General features: G+C 33.4%; 2 long non-coding RNA genes across 2 annotated transcripts; both read left to right on the top strand.

The window, feature by feature from the left end:
- Positions 1–417: 417 nt before the first annotated feature.
- Positions 418–2,729, top strand: LOC145731838 (uncharacterized). Its single transcript, XR_014178887.1, has 3 exons — positions 418–1,942; positions 1,999–2,264; positions 2,358–2,729. It is a non-coding gene; the product is annotated as an uncharacterized LOC145731838 (long non-coding RNA).
- Positions 2,730–7,370: 4,641 nt separating this feature from the next.
- LOC145731886 (uncharacterized) lies at positions 7,371–20,561 on the top strand. The gene is made up of 3 exons (XR_014178905.1): positions 7,371–7,553; positions 7,673–7,859; positions 15,643–20,561. It is a non-coding gene; the product is annotated as an uncharacterized LOC145731886 (long non-coding RNA).
- The last annotated feature ends 856 nt before the right edge of the window (positions 20,562–21,417 follow it).

A 21,417-nucleotide genomic window follows, 5' to 3' on the forward strand; every position in this document is an offset into this window, starting at 1 on the left:
TATTATACCCGTATTTTTTTGTTTTCAAAAATATTAAGTCTAAATAGAAAAAAAATGATGATAAAAACTACATTAATCTCATGTTTAAAACGCCCGCCGCCGGTGACGTACTACACTATCAACCAATCAGCGACAAGAAGTGAAACAGTTGGCGTGCAACAGCCAATAAAATCGCCCAGAATTACGTACGTCACATGCGCGCCAAAACAGATCTTTTAAATTTAACGGACAAATTCAAATTAATATAGGAACATTTACGACCATAATTTTTTCTTCAAGAATATGAAAAATTAGTTTTTTGATCCTATTCTTTCGATTCCAGTCATTAAAACAAAAATTTATGATATGTGGGATAGGCCCATTGGCTAATTCCCTTTCAGCAGCTTGTTTTATGAAAGCATTTAGAAGATTTGTATCCCGACGTGGAAGGCCAAAAATAGTCTACTCCGACAATGGCACCAATTTTGTCGGAACCGAGAATTTGTTGAGAAAGTTGGATTGTGACTGCTCGGGAAAAAGTTTTGCTGCCGAGAGGATAATTTGGAAATTTAACCCACCTACGGCCTCTTGGTGGGGAGGGTTTTGGGAGAGATTAATAGGCCTCTTAAAACAATTGCTACGGAAGACCTTGGGACGTGCTCATCTGTCATACGAAGATTTGCTCACCTTGTTATGCGAATGTGAAGACGTGATGAACTCTCGCCCATTGACTTACATTTCCAATAATGCGAATGAGCTAAATGTTTTGTCGCCTTCAATGTAGTATATACGAGAGCTTGCAAGAGCAGAAGGATTACCAGATTTTGACGAGGTAGACCGATTAATGTGGTCTAGAAAGATAAGACGCTTGCAACAACTCCGAGATGATTTACGGAGACGTTTTCGTAATGAATACCTCGGACATTTAAAGTTGTTTACCAGTAAAATATCACCTATTCGTCGTGTGAAATTGGGAGAAATAGTTCTCGTTGGCAATGATAATGACAAACGTATGGACTGGCCAATTGGACAAATTGTCGAAACGTTTCCTGGAAAGGATGCAACAGTGCGTTTGGTGCGAGTTCGTACATCAGGAGGGCAGGTTCTGAGTCCTGTCCAGAGGATTTTTGCTTTCGAAATCGAGGTCATGAAGGAAGTTACCGATAGCTCAAAGGGATCTGTTGAGCTACGCCACAGACAGTGTCCTGCCTTTTGAGGTAGGACATCGTGAGCTTCATAGGCTGCCTAACGCGGAAAACGGGAGTGAAAGTGATTAAAGCAGAGTACCCGATCCGTTGTGCACTCAAAGTGAACCGTCTAACGTGGAGATCGGAAGTGACAGTGTTAAAAGCAAAGTACCCGTTTCGTTACACACGCGAAGTGGCAGAAATCTAAAATTACCAAAAAGATTTTTAGAGTAAATTTAACTGAGAAACTTATGAGAAGTTTCTCAGGTGGGAGGATGTGGTGTAAATGGTAGAGAGTAGGTATAAGTAAACCTTGTTAGAGAAAGGCCTAAATATAAGAACAGGAAGAATTATATTTTCTGAAAACCTAAGCTGCTTTCTTTCGACATGTGATTTCGGATCAAAACGCGTTATGATTTAAGAATCACGTTTCTTTGATTTTTGCGAGTTCCAAAACACGATTCCGAACTGTCGAAAATCGGATTCGGATCGGTAATCCCTCTTCCCCTCCGAAACATGAATTATTTATGTTTCAGAGGGGTAAGGGGCGAAGATTTCATGATTGAAATTCAAGTGACATACGTCAATATTCTAATCACAACACACATAACCTCAAATTTTATTTTTATTTGTAAATACAGACAACAGAGTTTAGTTTATATTCATAAAATTCATCAATGGCTTCCACAAAAAACATTTTAGAGGTTCAGGATCCTGAAACCAACTCATTGATAACGTTTGAGTTAAATGAGGAGGATTTCATCGAGCTACTAATGGTAAGTTTATTCTTATGGATTTTGTATTTAGTATTAATATTTTATGGAAATTTTAGATATGCATTTTGTTCAAATGTTACTTAATGAACATAGTTCTAAATCACCTGATCAGGGTCCATATACAAATGACGATACATTGATTACTGATACACAAGAGTCAGGACAGTGCAATCTTGATTGTTTGGACAAATTATGGACAGAGAAGGAAACTCTCCTATTAATTGACTTGTACGAACAGCATATGGAAGATTTCAGTAATGCCAATAAAAAGAAACATGTTTGGAGCATTATTTCAGAGAAGCTGGCAGCACAAAACTATTATGTAAATTATTTGTGGATAAACCATTTAAAAATTTAAATCATGTATACCTATATCAATATCTGATTAGTAAGCAATGTTTGGTTTCTATTTTAGCGATCTGCATTAAAAGTTGAGAGAAAGTGGATCAACTTGATGAGAGTTTACAGGTCAATAAAGGACAACAAAGGACCAAAAAAATCAGGACGTGGGGCGCAAAATTACAAATTTTATAATAGGCTCAATGGGTTATTTGGACATAAGCCAATAAATACAGAGACAGGCACCTGTGTTGAAGTTGGAATAAAGAAAAGTGAGCTCAAGAATGACCCGATCCTTCCATCTACTTCAGCTAGTGAGAATGTGTCTGACAATACTTTGAGTGATATTACTGAAAGTGATAACTTTAAAGAAAGTAGTTCAGAAAAAACAAAGACCCCTTTACAAAAAAAAAGCAAAAGTACATTTCGAGAAGAGTGTAAAAATAAAAGACACATGTCTTAACAAATGTTGTTTATGATTAAGTCGATAACAGTATTTTTGTACCAGGTACTCACTTGTTTCGAAGTTTGTTATTTTGCTGTTTCTAGAACTAATTATTTGTTTGTTCTTTAGGAAGTATAAATGTAAGTCTAATATAATAATTATATAAGGATAATTAATATATTAATACATAATAATATGTTTTGACATGGGTACATAAGACACTGTTAAAACTAACAAGCCCTAATAAAACCTGTAGTTTTTATCTTGTAAGGGGTACCAAGATTTGTACCAATAAAACAGCTTATTATAATGAAGGCTATACATTTTATTCCTCTACTTCAAATTCATCTGGTTCAATAAAAATTTCATCAAAAATGTCTTTACATGAATTACACATATTATGTAAAACACATGAGGCTATCACACAATTTGTAATTAACTGCAAGTCAGTGTTTTCAAAACTTCTGATTCGACGAAATCTGCCTTTGAGTAGACCAAAAGCATGTTCTATAACAATTCTGGTGGCAGAATGTATATAATTAAATTGTCTTTGATCTTCTGATAGATGTCTATTGTCTTTATATGGAGTTACTAGCCACCTTCTGGCCGGTTATGCGGAATTACCTAGCAAACAATAGTTGGCATAGAAAAGACCATCATAATTTTCTTCAGCCAAATTGTAGATTGCAGATCTGCGCAACATTCTGGCATCATGCATGGAACCTGGTTCTCCAGCTTTTATGCTTACAAAAGCCTTCCTAGAATTCACAATTCCCTGCAGAAGGATCCTATGATAGCCTTTTCTATTAACATAATCTTGCTCATTCTGCAAAGGACGCACAATCTTCAAATGACTTCCATCCACTGCCCCAATAATGTTAGACAATCCTTTTTTTAATAGAAATCGTTGGGAGTCTATCTCAGCTTCTTCTCTGTTTGGCCATTTTATATGGTCATTACTTATCTCAACTAAATATTGCAAAACTGCACTTATAATTCGATGTGAACTACTGATAGTCACATTGAATCTATCAGATATTAAGTACAGGTCTCACCATTTTTCAAAATAGAAAAATTTTATCTACCAATTATCTTCTGACATGTACTTCGATTTAAACGGAAGTGTTGCTTAAATTCCAGCTCTGAATAGGTTTCTATTGTATTCATGTAGTCCACAATTCTTCTGCGTTTTGTTCGAGGCTGGTAATCTTCTTCCTCGTCTTCTTCTGAAGAAGAGGAAATCGTACCAGAATCTTTTAAAAGCTCTTCCTAAAATCCATATTAAAACTAAGAAGATGTTATATTGTTTTTGATTTGATTGATAGCTTACCAAAATAAAATCATCCATTTATAACAAAAACGAAAACAATAATATTAAATTAAATTAAAAAGATGTCTGTATTTTGACTTTTGTATAACACTTTTGACATAACAACTTCCAAAGAGCCAGCACATGTTCTTTCGTCTTCGATCCTAAAATCATGGTCGCGAAACATGATTGGAATTGAGTGTCGAAAGAAAGCGGCTCTAACCTTACTTAAACTTTGATGTTTTGTTAATGATTATGTATGTGGGGCACGTTGTTGGTGAGTCGGCATCCCCTTTTTTCCCGGTTTTTTATCGATTATTTCCTTCCTATCAATTTTGACCAATCGCTATCAAGAATTAGTATAACAAATGTAAATTTTAAGTGAAAAAATCACTTAACAACTGTCAACTTAGCTGTCAGCAGTTTCATGCAAGTTTGACAAGTTGCCTTGTAAAAACAAACTTGATGGTTTCTATGCTGTGTTGCTATGTACCGTTACCAACAACAAAAATCACAAACGACGCTTACGAATTTATTAATTTTTCAACTGAAACTCAAAATGAATCGGTTTGGAAATGTTTCCGAAAGTAAAATTAACGGGGCTGTTGAAAATAGTGTTCCACTAAATACTCAGAAGACTCACACATCGATCTGGAAGCAATTTATGGAATTTTGCCAAGCAAAAAAATTACCAATTACTCCAGATAACAACTACAGGACAGGCGAGCTAAATTTAATCTTCAAGGACTGGGCATGGAGCATGCGTAAAGGTAATGGAAAAGACTATAAAGAACTGTGTGTAAAAGTAATGTGGAATATCGTTGCCAAAAAACTACAGGAAAAATATTTTCAAGAATTTAATATCGTGTTCGACCCATTCCACGACATTACCTTTAAGCCAGGTAGAGACGCTCGAAATGCGAAAAGGAGAAGTCTCGAGAAACATGAAGAAAAATGGAAAACAAGTTCAGCTTCTTTAAATATTGACGAGTACTACAAGATGGTGTCCTTATGGGATGAGACAACTCCAACCGGGTTGCAGCGTAAATTTTACTTTATTGCAGTAGTTGAGCTTGCTTGGAGAGGCGGAGAAGCGGCTCGTTGCTTAACAGAACATTTTAAAGAAGAAACTGATAATTATGGGATCAAAACAGGTGAGATATTGCTTTTTAATTTTGCAACAAAATCTGTAAATATTTATTGTAATTTGGCACAAAAAACGCTTATATCAAAACAAAATATGTGCGCATACTTTTTATCTTGGCATAAAATCTGTTTTCGCAATTTTTTAATGTCTTTTTTGCAATACCTTGTATAAATCACGTTTGTCATTTTTTAGCATCCAAAATTTGCTAGCTATACTATTTTTATAATAAAATCAAAAACGATATAAGACCACAAAAATTCCTTTTGCTTTTCCAAAAAAATTATAAGCTACATAAATCTACTTTAAAATCACACTACAAAAGATATTTTGACATTTAAGTTAAATTATGTATCCCTTGTTTCAGGAAGGATTCAGTCAATACAGTCTTCAGCAAAACTGCACAAGGTGGTGCAAAAAATCTGTGCGATCGGAAGTGTCTTGTTCCTAATTCAAAAAACCCTGAGTTTTGTCCGGTACGTTTGTACAAATCCCTGTTGGACAAACGAACGTCTAAAATAACAACAAATAGATTGTTTTTGACACCAAATTCAGCATGGCAGTCCAATCGTAACACTGGATGGTTTAAAAACGTTCCTGTTGGAAGAAATTAACTATTAAAATGGTCAAAAGACGCAGCGCAAAAAACAGGTGTGAACACGAAAGAAATTAAAATATCTAACCATTCTAAGCGATCAACTGCTGTTACTAATCTTGCAAAGGCCGGTGTAGGCGAGCAGCAACTCATCAAAATCACAGGACATTCTAAAGCTGCGTCTATCCAACCATATCTACAAATGGACAGTCAACATCATTCAAGTATTATTACTGCTTTAAGAACCGTCCAAAATAATGTACCATCTACAAGCTTCGAAGCTCCCTTGAAAAAACAGAAAATAGACACTTCTTCGAGCCAACACCATCAATCGTTTGACACTCCTCACAGCAACATAGAGAATAGTGCTACTACAAAAATAATTAAAAACAATCTAACCGATATGGCTAACAATACTCCTGTAACCTACAATAATTGTAATTTTTATATTAATTGTAATTTAAAATGAGTTTGAAGTAATTACCCTTTCTGGCTTGAAAGTTATGGTTCTTATTAAGTATTGTTTTAATTTAAAACAAATGTTGTATTAAAATAAAATGTTTATTTAACTCAGGAAATAATCTTACCAAATATCCCTCGTGCATCTAATTTTTCCTGTGGAAATACTTAGAAACACGATTTTCCGAATTTTTCCGGAAAAATTAAATGCACTAGGGATATTACCCCCGATTATTTCCTTCCTATCAATTTTGACCAATCGCTATCAATAATTAGTATAACAAATGTAAATTTTAAGTGGAAAAATCACTTGTCAACAACTGTCAACTTAGCTGTCAGCAGTTTTTCCGGAAAAAAAATCGAAAAAATTGCACACTCCTCACAACAACATAAAGAATAGTGTTACCCTTTCTAGCTTGAAAGTTATTGTTCTTATTACTTATTGTTCTTATTGTTTTAATTAAAATAAAATGTTTATTTAACTCAGGAAATAATCTTACCAAATATCCCTCGTGCATCTAATTTTTCCTGTGGAAAAATTGGAATAGTCGTTAAAAACTCGTTGTTAAAACAAATTACTTAGAAACTCGTTTTTCCGAATTTTTTCGGAAAAATTAAATGCACTAGGGGTATTACCCCCGATAATACAGTTTTTTTTTTCAAAGACTCAACCAGTCAGTCTTTTAATACTCAAGTCACAACGTGAAAGTCCTTTCAGACGGGTAGTTTGGGAACTCACAGTAATAGCAGTAATAAGGTAGTTTGGTGTGAGTTCAACTAATAGGGGTAGAAACTACTCATATGAGACAATATTTACCTATCTAGTACTATGATTGTAAAGCAAACATCTTTGTGCAGCTGCAATGATTTTGTTTAAAGAAATAAGCCAATACTTAATAAAGCTGAATTTTTAGATATTTTGATTATTCAAGCGTATCACTTTATAGTATAAATACTTTGTCAGAAGGAAAGTAATACCTCCACTCAGTAGAGGTGGACTTCACTTGTTCAATGTAAAGAATAAACCATTGGTTTTAAGTTCATACTGTGCAGCCGAGCATCCACTGTGACGTCACGCGACGTATCGCTTTGAGGAAACAGGTTTTGCTGATAGGGCCGCCCTCTTGGATCTGTTGTGTTGAAGTAAAATTCCCACTTGTCACTTGTTATGTCAAAAAAAACTACCTAGACTAGAACATGCTGCTAAATTATATTTTTATGACAAAATCCAATAATTTAATTAATGAAAATTATACACTAATATCAAGGAAATGTATGTTTTTTGATTGACATAATGGATGCAACAGCTGCTGGGCCCAGGTAAGATTACGATGACAATTTCATACCTAACCTATGTAATAAACCATGCTATTGCTGATGCATCATTACTACATATTTTTTAAGGGTGGTTCTAGTAACTAATTAGGCTAGTCTTACAGATCTGCAACTGGTATATGCTGCATACATCACTACTTTTCCATGTGGTTGAAAAAGCACAACTTTTATGAAGAAAGTGACTACGTTTCCCAGGGACTGCAATCAAGTCAAGTTGGAGAAGAATAAAATCCTGTGCAATATTTTAAACTATCTACATTACAACAGTGGATTAAAAAAGGAAGTTTTAAGGTGAGTTAACTGATTTTAATGATAGTAACATTAAAATAAAAAGCAATGCAGTTTTCAATATGGTTTTACCTTTAACACAATAATCATCATTGTTCACTTTGTAGACTGCATTGTTCAACCTTGAGTTAATATGTATTATATGTAGTATATGAGGCAGGGTTTACCCAAGTTTTTAGTTGTAGTATTAATAAAGATACTTATTCTCCATATCAACCGTGGGGTAGAATGCCGAGGTAATTTGGTGTACACACTCGAGGTATTATGAGGCACTTTTCCATTACTACAAGACATTACAAGGCATTTAGAGATATTTATAAAGTATTTGAGAGTATTGTGGGGCATTGTCTGTATATTTCAAAATGTAGTTTATTAATATAACAAAATTGACTGAAAATTGAACATAACAGTATAGGCACAAGTAATTATTATGGTAAAATCTTTGTTACAGGATATTGAGTTGAAACAATATTCATTACAAATTATTATAAAAATGTAGCAATTTTTCAACATTTAAACTACATTTTTACGGTCAAGTGACTGTTTTTAACAGGTGTCAACTGGCTTTTACAGTGTTGCAGGCTCAAAATTGTATTATTAATGTCGCACAACTTGTGTTTTACAATTTCAGCTTTTACAAATGTCTAAATTTAATTTACCAAATGATCAACATTTAAATTACATTTTAAAGTTATGTGACTGTTTTTGACAGGTGTCAGTTGGCTTGGACAGTGTTGCAAGCTCTAAAATGACATAATCAAAGTCACATGATGTGTCTCTTGCTTTTACAAATGTCTAAAATAGTCTAAATGTAATTTGCCAAAGTTTTTAATTTTAAACCACATTTTAAAGGTCATGTGACTAATTTTGACAGATGTCAACTGACCTTTACAGTGTTGCAAGAACATGCAGAATTGCATTTTCAACGTCACATAACGTGTATTTTGCAAGTTAAGTTTTAACAACTGTTTAAATTTAATTTACCATTTTTCAAAGTTTAAACTGCGTTTTGAACTTCACGTGACTGTTTTTGACAATGTCAACTAGCCTTTACAATGTTGCAAGCTCAAAAATTGAATTATCAAGTCATGTGACCTATAGTTCTTACAATTTTATTACTGTCTAAATTTAAATTACTTCAACTGTTTCTATGTCTGTATTTAAGAAAGCAACAAATGTGTAAACATTTTAAGGTATCCTAAGGCAGTTTAAATAATTTAAAGGCATTTTGATGTATTTCAAAGCAGTTAGAGGCATTTTAGGCAGTTTTTTTAAGGCATTATCACTATGAGGCATAATCGAAGCATTGTGAGGTATTTTAAAGGCATTTCAAGGTATTTCGTATGAAAAAGGCATTTTGGTGTACAAAAAATTATCGGCGGTCTACCCCTCGATATCAACCCAGAGTAAAGTAACCTGGACTACTTTGTTTACTACGTGTTGTTATGGACAAAAATTAACTTTTTAATTACGTCTATGTAGACCTGCGAATTAAAATTAAACCAAATTTTCATTCAAATCAAATTAAGTTTTCTCAATTTCATAAAACTACTATTAAAAATTTAGCTACATAATGAATAAAATGTTATAGAAGCAATTGTGTCTAAATAGAATTTATTTAGGCATTATTTAAAAAATACCACATATCGTCAGAACATTCATCTTGCTCCAAAGGGACTAAATGCATCCTGAACTTATTAAGTCACTTTAATGTTCCTCTCGAAATTTGTCTATTGCATTGTAATGTCCTCCTGTTTTTGTGTGATTTTTGGAATCAATTTCTGCCAAAAAATATATAATATATTTGTAAATTAAAAAGTATAAGGTATAACTTAAAAAGAAGGTTTAACTTAAGGTATAACGTTTAGTCCCTTTGGAGCAACATGTATATTCTGATGATATATGGTATTTTTAAATAATGCCTAAATGAATACTATTTAGACTCACAATTGCTTCTATAACTATAACGTTTTATTCATTATGTAGCTACATTTTTAATAGTTTTATGAAATTTACCGCGCTATCCTTGGCCTTCAAAGATCCATTAATCTAATTTGCTCAATATTCCAGGTTAGGAACCAGAATTTGAAAAACAGTTTTCACTGACCTATTTGGATGTTCTTTGGCTACTTTTTCGTAAAGAAAAAGGTCATATCATACCATTTATTTTTTTATCTTTTTTGGAATTTGAGTTATGGTGTCAAAACTAGCCCCCTGGCGGAGAAATAATCAACTAAATTAACTATATTTTGGTTGATTCTTATTGCCCAAGAAATGGTCTTTTCAACAATACCAAATTTGTTGAAATTGGTCAAACTGTTAAGAAGTTAAAGCAGGTTATTGCAAAAACAAATTCTAGTTTATTGTGTCAAATTTATAGAAAATGCAATTTAAAAATTTAAGCTGGCAGTTACGGCCTCTGGTGGTCATTTTTAGAACTTTAAAATATTCTCCAGCGATTCGTCAGGGCCGATTAACCTAAAAAAATTTTACCCCTAAGTCATACGACGAACGGTTCCCGAGATATGGTCGAGGAACAGTCTTATTGGGTCACCCGGTACAAATTTACATTTAATTAATTTTTTTTTTAATTTGGGGGTATAAACCAGGCATTAGTTTTTTTTTTTATTTTGAATAGAACCTTATATTTTTTAATACATTTGTAGATACTAGGTAGAATTTTTTTTTTAAAGTTTTATTTTAATATCTATACTTCAACCTAATAGTTTTCCTCGAGGTTTTACTAATATTTGATATAAAACTGTGATATAAAATTTTCTGTATTACCAATTACCATTGTTTGTACAGGGAGCACAAAGTAGATTTACGCAAATAAATTTGCGTTAGATGCTACAGGGCGTTCGATTTTTTTTACAGAGTGTTTCACGATAAATACGTCATATTTTGGTATAAATACCAAAATTGAAATATAACCAAATAACTCTACTTTGCTTTATAAACCATGATCCAAAGATGTTTTGCTATAGAGATACATGGTATCAAAGTTTTGATAAAAAATCTAAATTTATTTATTTCTTCAAAAGGGCTGCAGATTCCTATGTTCATAAAACTTTGTACGTGTCAACAATAGAGCACGCTTTGCAATAAAAAAGACATTTTTCAATTTTGCCAGTGGTATCCAATTGAACGAGTTGGTGAATATTTTTGTTGAATATAAAGTTTTATGAAAATTGCTGCAGCCGATTTGAGAATTATAAATAAATTGAGATTTTTTTTATCAAAACTTTAAGAACCTGTACCTCCATAACGAAACAATTTTGGATCATGATTTATATAGAAAACTAGGTTTTTTTTTGACGTTTAATCAAACCCTAAAATATAGGGTTTCACGATAAATGTGTCATATTTTATGGTTTGATTAAAAGTAAAAATTTACCCTAGTTTGCTAAACCATGGGCCAAAGATGTTCCGTTATGGAGATGCAGGGTGTTAAAGTTTGGATCTATTTCTTCAAACCGGTCTCAGATATTTTTATTAAACTTTGTAGGTGTCAACTGTCCACGATAAGGCACGTTTTGCAATAAAAAACACATTTTTTAATTTTGCCAGTAGCGTTCAATCAAACACGTTCCTGAATGTTTTCGCAAAAAAATATGTACACCTCTTTTTTTCTATTAAACGCAAATCAATTTTGAATTCCCCATTCAATTTAGAACAGAAAAGCTTTCTAGTAACTTTTCGGTACACCTTTCTGTTTTCCAATAAAAAATTGAAAATCATAAAAATGTACCCATAAAATCAATACTAAATCGTCGACTGTTTATTAATCAATATCTAAATTTTTATTAATTTAGTCTTTGAAAAAAAAAAAATTATTCGATAGGAACAAGCAGTATCTTATATATAGTATTCGAAAACGAGATGACGTACCAAAAAGTTACTAGATGCCTTTTCTGTGTTAAATTGAATAAGGAATTCAGAACTGATTTGCATTTTGGAAAAACAGTGGCGTACATAATTTTTTTTGCAAAAATGGTCGATAAATTGTTCGATTAGACGCCACTAGCAAAAATAAAAAATATATTTTTTAATGGCAAAACGAACTTTATCGTTGACACCTAAAAAGTTTTACGAAAATATCTCTTATTGTTTTGATGAAATAAATAAATTTAGATTTTTTTACCCAAACTTTAACACCCTGTATCTACATAACGAAACATTATCTTTGAACCATGGTTTATATAGCACAATAGAGTTATTTTTTGACGTTTAATCAAACCCTAAAATATAACGCATTTATCGTGAAACATCCTGTATAACGCTTTATTATGAAACACCCTGTTGACTGATTCAGCTTAAGTAATTTCGACTTTTTTAATTGGAACAGCCTGTGTATTACTTATTTTTCTGATAGCTTTTGCAATTCAACTTTTGTGAAGTATGTCATATACCTACCTAATTTAAATGTCTGCGATTTATTTATATTTTTCAACTTTTACCTGCATTTTTTGTTATCTTAACTAAACTATAATCTGAAAATTGTCTTTAACAATTCAATTGAACAATAAACATTTTAAATTGTTGTGGTTAATGACATACAAAATTAAAACATTTGTTTTTTTTATACATTATACAGGGTTATTCACGTTATTCGACACGGAAAATTGTGACTAAAGTATTCACTTTCAACAAACTTTTAATTCTGGGATGGATGTAGACCTATTGGAGGTATCTTTTAAAAATATTTTCAAGATTTACCGGTTGTCCCAAATGCAGAAAAAGTATCAAAGTTATATTTTTTCAAATGGAATACTTAGTATTTTATTTGATATTGAGGTTTGGTACGTCTAAACTTTACAGTTTCTCAGATATTCGTTATTTTGTAAAAATTTAGAACAAGGTTTATTGTTTAATCACTCAACCTATGTTTGATATCAATCAAAATTGGCTTGGGAACTGCTAAATGATCAAGTTTTAGGATCCATGGGTGAGAAATTGTCTAGCTCATACAGGATGTCTCAAAATTTTTCTCCCAATAATTCCAACCTTTAAACTTTAACAACTTGTCAAAATCAAATTGAATGGTTTATTTATGGTGGTCGAATTTTATGGTTAAAGTAGATGCAAAATTTAATTATCTACCGAAAATTATTGAGGTCTCTTATGACTAACTGTTTGCGTTTTCTTGGAAAGTTAACATTTCTCGAACTCGCACCGATTTTGAGTGATTTTTGATACCCTTGAGAAATGACCACAGATTAGCGAATTAGCGAAATTTTTAGGAGTATATCCATTAAGATACTTAATAATGTTGCTGAAGGACTCAAAAACGGAGTAGGTATGTTTCTGTTTGTAGTCGAATTGTCGCCGTTTTAAACATTTTTATGAATTATTTTTGTAACTTGTTTAGCAAATTTACAAAGTATTAAGCCACTATTTTATTCTAAGCTTTACTCAGATTAGAACGATAGATATGTAATTGGAAAAGATACCAAGTGATCTTTGAACGGTATCCAAAATCAGTCGATTTTCCAAGAAAACGTTAACAATTAGCGGTATGAAAGCTTAATAATTTTCGATAGGTAATTAAATTTTGCATATATTGTAACCATAAAATTGGTGGGGTTCCATTTGATTTTGACAAGTTTATACTACTTCAAAATTTGAGACCCCCCCTGATATGAGCTAGACAATTTATCACTTTTGGGTCATAAAACTTAATCTGTTATCAGCGCCCAAACCAATGTTGGTCAATAAATCTCAAAGGAAGGTTGAATGTTTAAATGTTAATATTTGTTCTACATTTTTACAAATTTAGGAATATCTGAGGAACTGTAAAGTTTAGACCTATCAAACATCAATGAACTTCAATTAATTTTTATTTTCAACGTAGATTCTGAAAATAAAGTAATATACTAGATGTTCCAATTGAAAAAACATGACTTTGATACTTTTTCTGCATTTGGGACAACCGGTACATCTTGCAAATATTTTTAAAACCTACCTTCAATATCCATCCCAGAATCAAAACTTTTTTGAATGTGAATAGGTTAGTCGCAATCTTCCGTGTCGAATAATGTGAATAACCCTGTATAGGGTGGACCATAAGTAATGGGACATAGAGCTACATCATTACTACTACTATTTTGCTACTACTACGCTATCTGCAACTATTTCAGCTGCTTAAAAGGACTTAAACTTTTTTTACGCAGTTGAAACGGAGATACGACTTCAAAATATTATTCTAATATGTTTTCTATTTAAAAAAAGTATACTAGTTTTAGATCTTAAATGTTGTCCGTTTTCGAGATATTTAATGTTTTAATATTGTTTTGCTAATACGGTTAATGGTTAAAGGGTAAAGTACATTTACAAAATTCATAATAACCTGCAACGTATATAAATTAATTGGTACAGTTTTTGAGATGATTGGTGGTGACGTGCGTATGGGTGATGACGTCGGTGGCCAGATTCCTTTCGGATCGGAGAGGACAAAGTCCGATACCTGGCTGCGGGTTTTTTTTGTCGTGCGTTTAGAGTAAAATTGTATTATAGTTTGCTATACTAAATGAAACGAATACTCGAATGGCTTATCGGGGAGATGAGCGGAGAAAGAATGTAAGGTAAAAAAAGATTGTCGGTTGAAAGTGGTTCGTGCAGGTCTGTTTGAATCGAGATTTCGTAGTAGTAGGCGAAATTATCTTGTGTTTAAGAAATTTAAAAAGTATTATAAATCACAATAGTATTTATAAACTGTTGTTTGACCAAAACCTGTGTGTAACCAAAACTGTTAAAAGTCAGAAACGGTTGAAGTTAGGTAAAGGAACTGAGGACAAAAGGTCACATCGGTAAGCCTTTCAGGACTTGAGAATTTAATTAATGTTTAGACTACCGTTTTGCTGACAAAGCCACCATTTTTATGAAACGGGTAAACAGGTCATTGTTGCTGGTACGGTTGCTCGACAACCGCCTATACAGTGCAGGTCAAAAGTTTAAATTTTCTCATTTTTGTTCGTGTTTTACGACGAAAGGGCTCAAGTTAGAGATCCGAAAAAAATACACAAAACTAGTCCGTGATAGGTACTATAACTTTCATTATTACGATTTTTCAATCAAATCAACCGTACAGGCGCAAAAAAATTAAAACCGTTTTCCCATGTTAATCTCCTATGTCCAGGGTGCTCTTGGACACCTGGTATTACCTTTAAAATTTTACATTTATTGTAAATTAATTTTGCAATGCGGAAAAGTAACTTTACCGCATCCGGTGCGGAAAAGTACTCTTTCCCGCACTCAAATAAGTGTGTAAAAGTGCATTTACCGCACCTGAGTAGGAAAGGTTTTTTTCATTATTCTTACTAGTCTGAAAACTATCTATTTTTTGGTTGATTTGTTTGAAAAAATGTACCTTTTCCGTGAGGACGCTGGAAAGTGCGCATTTCCCGTGCGCTGTTTTTAACTGGTGGGTTTTCTCGTGCGCTAACAAATACGTGTTTTGCATAAAATAAATTTTTTTAAAGTCAGTAAATTTCTGATATTATACGTTAAGTTACGTATACGAAAACATGCGAACAGATGTGTATGGTAAATACCTTCTTCGCAACTGTGCGTATAATTTTCGTACGTTTCTAAACTTGTTTATGGTCAGAAATAGACCACCTGTGGGCTAGATTGAATGGTAATTCAATGTATAATGAATTTTTATACTGATTTTATGCTACAATATAAATTCAAGCTTCAGCTAACATTGGTTAAAACCGAGTTAAAACTTAAAACACATTGACATTTCTTATATTCTCGTGATAATATATTTTTTTTGTTACAGATATTCTCCCGGTGAAGCGAGAAGCAAAAAAAGGTCATCCAGGTCAATCTTGGATTTTTTTTAATTTTAATAATAAACTAATGATTGGGGCGCGGGTGGTGTGTAGTTTTATTTTCGATTTCGATTTGCTGTTATGCCATTTGCAGCATTGTTCTATCCACAATATCTGGCCGAATAATTTTCATTTAATTTCCAACTAAATGCTGAAGTATTAGAAATATTGTCATTCCTTTAAATGTCAATCTACGCATGGCGAACTGAGTAACTGTGCAGAAGTTGACATTGGGAGTGAACAAGGACCAGCAATCAGTAATATCTATCTAACGTACAATTTATTTTCCAACTGATTAACATCCTACAGCAAATTTAACTTTTTGTGTCTGCTCAGCTCCTATTTATATCGAAGAATTAATGCAAATTACATGTGTTTTCTAAGAACTATGAATAATGCCCAAACGGCATTTGGACGTTGATTCAACGTTCGATTAACCGACGTTGGAGCGACGGCATTTCTACTCGTATTTGCACTATTTTGGGGAATACAAATTTGAGTCGATTGGACGTCGGGTCACGACTAATACGGTATATTAACCCTTTCAGTCATGACCCTTCTAAAAACATTTTGAAAAAAATTGGCGTTTTGAGGGAAAAATATTAATTTTTTATGATTTTTCGTGAATTAGCCTAATTGGTTTCCTACGGCCGAGGTACTAAAACGAGATATTCTGAACCTTAATGGAGGCGAATGTCTGAAATCTCTGTGCCGTAGCCAGGGCCAATAAACAAATAACTGATTTAGTGAGATTTTCCAAGGATAACTCTTCGTTCTGTAAGTTATGGATAAAGTCCAATAAGATCTGAGGATCCCAAGTAAACTCATAACGAGGTCTTTGAGGACGCAATCTCGAAATGCCTCTAATAAACCTCTTAATAAAAGGATGTCTGCTAAAATTATCCGGAAAAATCAGTGATAAAGCTGATCGAATATTGTTGAACGAGCCGTATTTAAAAGTTCTTTTGTCCAATAAATCCCTGAAAAACAAAATCACCTGATCCAAGGAAGCTCCGTAGACTGACAATTGTTTTTCTGTACAGTATGTCCACCAAAGCCGATATGCTGAATCATACTGTCTTATAGTGGACGCTGATAAAGACTGCAAAATAACTGGCAAACCTTCTTCAGGCATACCTTTTAGCAAAAAGGCTTCCCTGATAATCGTCCTGCAACCAGGGTAAGATCCTTTACAGGGAACAGCTGATCTCTAAACGGAGAAAAAATTAAATTATTAGATGGTCCTAAATATAAAGGAGTGTCAACCAAAAGCTTGGAGAATAATGCATACCAAGCCTGTGATGGCCAATAGGGAACCACCAAAATTCCTTCTGCTCTATCGGAGATTATTTTCTTTAAAACTCTCGCGATTAAAGCAAAGGGTGGAAAAGCGTAAAAATAGAAATTTTCCCAAGGGATTGTAAAAGCATCTATTGCTAGAGCCTGGGGATCATTGAACAAGGAAATGTAATGCTGGCATTTCTTATTATAAAATGACGCAAAAAGGTCTACATCAAAAGATCCAAATCTGCAAACTATTAAATCAAATTCATGGGAATTTAATTCCCATTCAGTTTCACATCTGGTAATTCGGGAGCTCCTATCTGCCAAATTGTCTTTAGAGGCTACGTAGGTAGCATGTATCCAAATATTTCTTTTCTCGCACCACTTCCAAATAGATTGACACAATTTATTAAGTTTTCTATTTCTGATGCTGCCCATAAGCTCCAAATAATTTATGTGGTATTCTTTTTCTCCAGAGTCCCAGAACCCATGAGCCTCTCTTCCAACACAATGAGCTCCTCAACCAGTATTAGAAGCATCCGTGTAAATCTCGACAGAGTAAACATCCTGTCGAAATACTTGAGAAGCATTTTCTATAGCAGATAACCACCATTTTAAGTCTCTCTTTAATAACCTAGAATTAATAAGACATTTCTGATTAGCATTAACTAAAGCAGTAACTTTGAACCTCTCCAAATTTTTCAAATATAATAGCCCATATTTTACAGCTGGCAAAGTAGATACCAGTAAACCAGATAAATGAGCCACAAACTGTATTCTACATTCTGACAGCCTCAAAAAGACTTTAATGGTTGAGATAATCCTTTGTTTTTTCTCTTCAGGCAATGAGATTGTCATGGAGACAGAATCAAAATAAAAACCAAGAAATTTGCACTTTTGGGATGGAGACAGGCAACTCTTTTTAAAATTAATAACAAGTCCCAAATAAGGCAGCAAATCAATAGAAATTCTAGTGTGAAATTTGGCCAGGTGCTCACTCTGAGACAGAATAAGCATATCGTCAAAATAAATGATGCAGCAAATTTCCAGCTTATGTAGGTGTGCAACTACAGCCTTCATAATCTTTGTGAATACATATGGCGCACATGAAAGGCCAAAAGGTAGACCAACAAATTCGAAACAATTCTTTTCAAAAACAAACCTCAAAATTCTTCTTGAAGAAGAATTAATTGGGACCAGGAAAAAAGCGTCAATAGTTGTCATCCACCAACCTGCCTGCAAAAGTTTAACAACTGTACGCCAATCTTCCATTTTAAAGTGAGGAGATTTAACAAATTGATTTAGTCTTTTGAGATTGAGGATAAAGCGTTTATCTCCATTAGGCTTATTTATTAGAAAAAAGGGAGACAGTATCTGGCGAGAAGATGGTGAACATTTTCTTATAGCACCTGAAACTAATAGCTTATTTAAAGCTTTAAGAATTTGTTGTTTTTCAAATACGGAAAATTGTTGTTTTCTTTGCCCTGATAAACTGCGCAAGGGCAGGCCCTGAAAATGCAGACGATAACCCTGCTTAATCCAACTTATTATTGTTGGCTTAGGATTTATTATTCTCCATCTTTTTACAAAATGCTTCAGTCTACCCCCATGTTTACCTACCTTTACTTCTTCCTGTATGCATAGGCCCTCTCCTCGGCCTTCCCCCACTCTACTTTGCCTTTCTCCTGTCGGTAAAGAGGTTTTTGCCCCCTCTGATATCTCGGTTCCCTCTGTCTGTAAGACCGAGATGGGGCATTCCAGTTTAAAGAACTAGGACCTCCTCTTGTGTTTGCCTGCTTTAAGGAAACTGACTGAATGCTCTTAAGTTCCCTACTGTTTTTCTCAATCTCCTTCTGAGCCTTAATTTTAACCCAAAAAGCATTGTTTCCACCTTGCTGTTTATAGCAATTTGCTTAATCATCTTATCCAATAAGGGTACAACACAAAACCTCCTACTCTGAGATAATTGATAATGCAGATCTACAAGAATTCGACCTGCATCCAAAGCTGGCTGTAAAGCAGCTTTACGCACTGAGTTGTTATCTGCAGTGGACTCATTTAGTAATAAATTTAAAACACAGCCTAAAGCTGACAAAGCTGATCCCAACTGAGTCTGAGAACTAGCTAAATACTTATCTCTTTTTAATAAACTTTTAGATAATATACCTGCTACCTCCACATTAAGATCTGGGGCTTTCAAATGCATCAAATTAAGAGGAATTGGATATTTCTCCATTAGATTAGTTCGGGCTTCCCTTGATAAACCTGAAGCCAAAAGGTTCTCCCAACGTACAGTCAAAATGCCCCATTTAACTCAATTTTATTGGTTTTCTTTAAATCCGGGTCATCACCCAAAAGCTTAATGGTCTCTTCATCTAGACCCTCTTCATCATGCAAAACCAGAACGTCTTCATTGCCCGCCGAGCCACTTGATGGACTGCGATCTAAGGCTTTAGACTCGGTTTGCGGGCTATTACCCCCTGAAGAAGACTGGGACTCGAAACTAGAGCTTTCGCTGTAGTCCCTTCTTCTGCGAGACTGATATTCTCGCTTTGAAGAAATTCGGGAAGAACGATTTTCGCACGTGCTTTTTCTATTTAACAAAGACTCTAGCAGTCTGACTCGTTTTTCTAGACTCGAGCGAGAACTAGAACGTGAACGAGACCTAACACGTTTCCTAGAGGACATCTTTGAACCCACCTAAAGACCTAAATCAAAAGGAAAATTTAATTGCCCTAAACGTAAAAGTAAAAACGTGGGACTATAAAAGGTCAACATCCTTACCAACCAGCGCCGAAAACGAAAGTGAGCTAGTTAGGAAGTTCACCTAATTGACAGGAATTTTCAATTGTCAGTTAATGACATTTTCAAACGTCAACATTCGGCGCCAGGCCAGCACCGCGAGCAGTACTACTCAGTGAATAATATAATCTATGAAGAATGAAGCGCTGAAATATAATTTAACATCTTGTACTTGAAAGTCCTTGCACAGTAAATTCAACAGATGTGAAGAGCACAAACTATCCCCCTTTAGACTGGAAACTGCAATGTTAACGTTTGGAAGTAAAAGAAGCGCCATCTCGTAACAGAGCGCATCACTAATACTCAATTTTTGGCATTCACCAAATGTCAGGAAGTTTTTTTTTTCTATATATTTTTTTAAATTCTAATTATAAGCCCATTCATAAAGACATTTTCAACCGTAACCAATTTATTATTATGTAGTACGTATATAGTTCAATTTTCATAGTAGACAAATTTTAATATTGTTTATCATAATTTCAACACTATTGATTAATAATAAATTGGCAACGATTAAAAGTGTCTTTACGAACAGGCCTTTTAAAGAACAAAAACAGGCCTTTCTTTTTTATTGTATATTAAATTTTGTTACTCTTACTATAGCATACAAAAACAAAATTTAATTTACTTACAATTAGATTTACTTATGGTAATAAATTGTCACAGTGATTAAATTAAACTGTAATAAAAAAATTACAGGTTGGTAGGCGAAAATGTGCTCTACAACTTTTATCTGAATCATTTTCCATTAAATGAATTGTGCAGGCGCAAAAAATCAAAACCGTTTTCCCATGTCCAGGGTGCTCTTGAACCCCCTGTATAATACAACAAAATATTAAGCAAGTGTTTCAATTGTTTCGTTGAGACTATAAATCCACATTTTATTGTTTTCCTTGTTTGAGGAAATACTATGGAATGGTTCTCAATAACAATAATATGGTCAGTCCTACTCGTGGCTAAATAACATATATCTGAAACGAAATGTGATGGATTGACTACAAACGAATTTCGGTAATTAATCATGTGATGGACTTAATTCATAATCATAAGCGCATTTTCTTGTTGTAACCTTAAAGTTTAAAGTCCGTAATGCATTATATTGGTTTATACAAAATTCCATAAACATATTCATAACTAATGACCTTGAAAGATGGTTAATTTCAACTTTTAAAATACAATTATCAATAAAAACTAAATCTGAATCTGTCAAATACTAAAAGAAATGTATTGGTTAGATTGCAAACTTTTAATATTTTGAATAGTTGAAATAAAAACAACCGATTTCATAACCAAAAAATGAATATTGTGTTATTATTAATTGATGAATAACATTTGACAGAGAAAAATAATAAATTTATGAATTAAGAATAAGAAATTGCATTGCAACACCTTTCTCGTAAATGTAGTAAATTAAGAAATAATTTTATGATAAACTATTTATAATTATTAATTTTGTTTATGGAATTGCATTGAAAGCAATTTGTGCATATAAACGTCGCCAAAAAATATATACGAATACGAATTTCTGTAATTAATCATGTGATGGTTCTGAAAAGAACCTTTGTTCAACGTCGTCGTCATCAGCAGTATAAAGTTGAGCTGAAACTAACAAAAAAAATTCACTTTGACCTGTCCTT

The sequence above is a fragment of the Ips typographus genome, linkage group LG7 (assembly GCF_016097725.1).
Source record: "Ips typographus isolate SLU linkage group LG7, UJ_Ityp_2.0, whole genome shotgun sequence".
NCBI lineage: Eukaryota > Metazoa > Arthropoda > Insecta > Coleoptera > Curculionidae > Ips > Ips typographus.